The sequence below is a fragment of the Octopus bimaculoides genome, chromosome 5 (genome assembly GCF_046866305.1).
Source record: "Octopus bimaculoides isolate indiv1 chromosome 5, ASM4686630v1, whole genome shotgun sequence".
NCBI lineage: Eukaryota > Metazoa > Mollusca > Cephalopoda > Octopoda > Octopodidae > Octopus > Octopus bimaculoides.
The window spans coordinates 58,793,030-58,799,347 of NC_142932.1; positions in this window are offsets into that span (position 1 = coordinate 58,793,030).

Consider the following 6,318-nt stretch of genomic DNA (forward strand, 5'->3'; position numbering starts at 1 on the left):
AAAAATGACGCCAAAATACTACAAATACGAAACGTAACGCAGAGACACCCAACTTCATATAGATTAAACATTAAAATATAAATCCCAAGATTTCTTACACTTATCAGTTGCAGAGTTTTGGAAATATAATTTAATGAGGAGTCTGGGATCTCTGATTATAATATAACCTGAGCATAAACCGAATTAGTGATAGTTAACATTGAAAATCTCAACAGCATTAATAACAAAAATCATTTGAAATCCATCCAGTTCGCTATTATTGGTGTTTATCCTCCTTTTACTAAATCACATCTACTTAAAGCTACTATCTTCGTAGATACCTGTGCGGCTGTTAACCTCGTCGTTTGCAGTGTTAATAAATATATCTAAATTTTCAAGGAAGAAAGTTTAATGATCTAACTTTACACATGACTACATTGCAAGAAATAAAGGATCATTTTTCCATTGTCATAAGTGATTCACTAAAGAATACAGTTGATTGAAGGAGACAAGCTACGTGATAATGTGAAATCCCGTTTAATCACTCATTACAACTGTGATATACAAGTAGCAAACTTGAGCCTACACCAGTGTCTATGTATGTACGAATCTATGGATGTATGCATGTATGTATATATGTGTGTATGTATGCATGCATGCATGTACGTACATGTATCTATCTATCTATCTATCTATCTATCTATCTAGATAGATAGATAGATATGGCTACAGTCAATTGACTGGAACAAGTAGCAGAATAGAAGGATATATATATATATATATATATAAAGACTAATAAATTAAAAGTGAACCACAATCATTTACAAGCTATGACCATAACAAACTTCATACAGTTCTTAGAAGTGTAGTATATTCTGAGTGACATTAGTACCAACATGGAATTTCTCCCTCTTCTTGAGCTATTAAAGAATTTGAGTAAAATTATATTAATGTGTCCAACTGATTAAAAAATTCTATTTATTTATGCAGATGTGGATAGCCCTACTTTTAAATTGATGTAATGAATGATGTAATAATTGTTCAATTAAATGGAATCGCTTCAAACAGTCGTACTGCATCACTTCTTGATATCCTGTTGTTTATTTTGATTTTATTCAGCTTACTTTGTGTTGAACGGATAATACCGCAGTGACTTGGTGCTTCAACTTAGGTACCTAATTCAACTGAATCTCAATTATATATATATATATATATATATATATATATATATATATATATATATATATATATAAACATACATATATATACATACATATATGCATATATATATATACGTATATAAGCATGTATGTATGTATGTATCTATCTATATATATATGTATATATATATATATATATATATATATATATATATATATATATATATATATATATATATATATATATATCTTACAATTTATATATATATATATATATATATAGTTAACATTTACGGAAAATCAAATGACGAAGACAAGTGTATGAACAACAAGCAGGTGTATTAGTTTGACGCTCGGTAATGTGAAAAAGTATCTTACGTTTCGAGCCCATGTTCTTCAGCCATGGCGACAATTTGGTAATAACGTGTTTGACAGGAGAGGTTGAAAGATGGGAGATAACAAAGTATTGTCGATCCCAAAATGAAGGTGCCCGCGTGTTTGTGTATGTGAGAATGTATAGGTGTATGTGTGTGGATAGGGGCTAATGACTTTGAAGTGTGGATGTGTGCGGGCGAAACTGTGTGCGTCTGTAAAGTATGGGTGTGTGGATAATGGTATGTGCGTGCGCGCGGATGCTGGTGTGTACTTGTGCAGATGATGATGTGTGCGTGTGGGTACTGGGAAGTGCGCAGTGCTAGTGTGTGTATAGTGGTGTGCCGTGGTGGGATATTGTGTGGTGGTGTAGTGGTGTGTGTCGTGTGCTGTAATGTGGGGCTGTTGTGTGGGTGTGTGGGAGTGTGGGTGGCGTGGTGTTGAGAGGTGGGTGGTGTGGCATGGTGCGGTGTTGTTATACACCTATACATTCTCACATACACAAACACGCGGGCACCTTCATTTTGGGATCGACAATACTTTGTTATCTCCCATCTTTCAAGAAGGAAGAGAAAAGGTGTGTAGCAGTGAAGATAGGAAGTAGGTGTCAGAGGAAGGAAGGATAGGAGGGGAGTCAGATAAAGACAGGAGGGGATTTTAGCACATGCAGCGCATAAGAGCGAAGAGAGAAGTTTAATTCCTGTTCACGGCAAAGCAGGAGTCCAGATGGCCCCTGTGCAAAGACAATCCGAACACAGACCGGTGTTGTTGTGAATGACCAGTAGACTGGAAATAGCGTGAGACTAAGGTGTCATTGCTAAATCTGATGTCTCGAAGCTGCTCCGCGAACCGGTCAGTCAAGCTGAACCCCGCTTGACTGATACAGAGAGAAGGGCAGAAAGAGCAGGAGATGCAGTTAATGACGTTGCTAGAAGTGCAGGTAAAGGAATCGGTGATATGATAGGGATGATGATGGCTGCCTGTGAGGATAGTGGTGTTGGTAAGGTAGGGGCAATTGCAGCAACGTGGGCAGGAGTAGGGGAAATTGTCAGGCTGGGAGGTGGGATTAGGGAAGAAACTGTGTACCAGGAGGTCACTCAGGTTGTGGGCTCGTTTGAAGGAGGGAAGTGATAGGTTGGGGAAAATATGCCGGAAGCGTCAGAGAATGGTGCATTGGAGGGGCAGGGTGGAGGGTTAGTAGGTGAAGGGAAACGAGTGACGGGCAACGACGGTACGAGTGAGGGGAGAGAGAGGTGGTCCACGGTCCACGGAATGTGCTCTGGCAAGGGCTGTGTGGTTAGTTGCGAGAGGATATCCACGAAGTGGAGAGCCATGAGTTGAGACTATCTCAAAGTCATGGTTGTCAGTGCAGAGTATGCGCAGACGGAGGAATTGAGTGTAGGGAATGGAGATCTTGGTTTGAGTAGTGTGGGAGGAGGACAAGATGAGGTATGCGTGTGAGTCACTATGTTTGTAGTAAATAGAGGTAGTAAGAGCGGAATGTTGTATGTTGACCGAAATGTCGAGAAATGCGACGGAAGTGTTGGAAATAGTGCAGGAGAATTCGAGGGCAGGATGGAATGTTGGGACAAAGGAGAGGAAGAAGTGTTTTTTTTTTCCATAAGAGAGAATGGCATCGCACAGTCATCAATATAACGACCTATAGCTCTTGAGTGGGACTGGTGAATCATGAGCATATTTGGGCCTCAACTTAGCCAACGAAGTGATTCACATAGTTGGGGCCCATTGTCGTTCCCATGCCCACACCTGAGACAGGTTGGTAAAAATACCCCGTGAACGGGAAGCAATTGAGGGAGAGAACAATTTCGGCCAGACGAAGACGTTTGAAGGCGTCAGGTTGGGGTTTAAGTCGAAGATCTAAGAAGTGTTTCAGTGCAAGTAGTTCGTTGTGTGGGACCACCCTATATGGACTCTAGATATCAAGAGTGAAGAGAAGTTTAGAGGATCCAGGAGAGAAGGAGACAGAATTGAAGAGACAGAGAGCGTGGTTAGTGTCGTGGATATGGGAGGGGAGGAAAGCTACTAGGGGGCAAAGACACGCTCGAGGTATTTTGAGATCAATTCCGTATTGGCTGTTACAGACGAAGACGATGGGGAAGCCAGGTTTGTTGGGCTTGTGGAGTTTGGAAAGGAAGTAAATGGTTGGGGTCCCGGAGTGCGGACAATGAGGCTGGAGGTGGTGGGAGGGAGACGGGAGGAGAAGATGAATAAGAGAATATATATATAGTCAACAAAAATGAATAAGATAATATATATATAGTCTCTGCCTATGTATGATCGCCTTACAATCTCTTAGGTTCCGTAGAGTACAGGTGAGGTACTCTAGCAGCTGTGAATTGATCTGCTTAAAACTTCAAGGAAACTATCTCTGTTTCATCAACAAGAACGTATATTCCAACAACAATTATTTTTGCATCGTTTTCTTTAAGAAAGGAGAATGAACGCAATATTTTTCAGATGGAATTCCTCATGAGAGTAATCGATAGATTCTTGATTTATGTTGTATGCATTACTTAGACCATTAGGAAATATGTACTCTCATAACTTACTCTTCTTTCTTTGCTTGTTATACATGCAATTTTATTCGAAAAGAGAGGAGTGAAATACCCAAGTGAGCTATGTCACGGACTACACGAAGTCTTTCATTGTTTGTCATCGTACATAATTTATCTCCCGAGAACAATCTTCTAGTTATTATTCATAACAATTAATTTATCCGCAGATCACTTTTGTCTCAAAGCCGAGCATTAGATTCTGATGGTCAATTTGCGTAATTGATGACAAATTAAATTAGTCACAGATTTCCTTTTAGGAAGGCAGTGGATGTTCTTTGCTATTTTCGCGCAAACAAACCTGGTAGCGCCTATTAGTATAAGCAGCTATGCCATCAGTACTGATGTACAGTATTTCTCTAGAAGTGTAGCTGCTATCCATGCTCAAAGAACTGTCGTTTTGCTCCCTATTTCGGAGATAGTAATGAAACTAACATTAAAATGTTTAGGTATTCTCTTATGTATCATCACGTATCGTGTTCTTTGGGTAATATTTATAAAGCCACTAATACGTACATACATGCATACATGCATACACACACACATACATACATACATGCATACATACATGCACTCATGCATGCATACATACATCCATATATGTGCGTTTGTTTAAATATATACATGTATATAAACAATTACAGAGTGGAAGGTGTTTCATAAGACTTTTAAAAACACAACATCCGTTAGATTCACTTCAATATTTAAATTTAATTTGTCAAAATATTTTCCTCGCTTTAAAACCGCAACCTATTCACTGATAAAACACCATGCTGCATCTAAGCTTCGATGTGACTTAAAACGGTTTTTCTCTGTTTTTAGATGGCTTATAAACACCTTCCAAGCTGCAATTGTTTTTCTTTCAATACACGATCTCAGATCAGGTCACTTGCTATGCAAGTACATCTCCGGAATATATATATATATATATATATATATATATATATATATATATATATATATATATATATATATATTACACGTTTATACATAGGTAAATATTCACTGCTAAAGAAATAAATCGAACGCCTACGATGTGCACACACACTGCCGCATACACGAACACACTGATATGTGTGTGTACGTGTGTGTACATATGTCCGTGTGTGTATGCGTTTGTGTGTGTGTGTGTGTGTGTGTGTGTGTGTGTGTGTGTGTACTTATATACGTCTCTGCGAATTTAAATAATTGCAATTAAGCATGCACATAAAAATGCCCAAGTCAAAGAGGCTCTTGTGTGCATGCATGTCTCCAATACTGATGGATTATTTTAATAAGATTACCAGAGCTCAGCTGTCCCTACTAGAAATAAATAAAAGAGACAAAAGACGTATTAAAAACGAGTAAAAGCTAAAAAAAATTACATTTGTGCCCCTTAATATATGACCTGGTGGGTAGCTTAGATCAACTGTAAACCTAAAAGATCCCACATTTACTCTTTTATCTTACTTCAATGATTCTTTTGTCCATTCCATACAGAAGATAACTGAAGTCAGCAATAACATCAAAGGCTTCTGAGAAAAATTAAAGAACAACGTTTGTTTCTCCCTGACCTGACAGAAGATTAGCATAGTAGCCCGAGAATGCAGCTATTTCATTTCCCCCTTATAAAGACAGCTGCCTTGGAAAATAGAGGCACTTAAGCAGTATATGTTCAATTTCCGATCGAATTTGCCGCGGGGAAACAGCTGGCAAATTTTGTTTGCATTTTCATTATAGGACCAATTTTGTATTTCCCACTATATATGCGTGTGTGTGTGTTTGTGCGTGTGTGTGCGTGTGCAAATGTGTACATAGGTGGGTTTACGTGTATGTTTGTGTATTCGCCTGTGTGCATGATTACTAATATGTACGTAAGTGTGTGTGTGTTAGTACGTATCTCTAAGCATGTATATCTATCTATCTATCTATCTATCTATCTATCTATCTATCTATCTATCTATCTATCTATCTATCTATCTATCTATCTGTCTGTCTGTCTGTCTGTCTGTTTGCTTATCGCTCTGTCACTATTTTCCGTCTATCACTCTGGATATGAATGTGCGTGTGTGTGTATATACATATATACATGGATGCACACAAGCACATACACACACATATTCGTACACACACAGGGATTAAAAGAGAATGTTTGATAAGAGATAAATGCGTGCGCGTGCGTATGCACACACGCACACACATACACACACAGATACACTCATGCATAACTACATAGATAAGTACATATTTGTGTC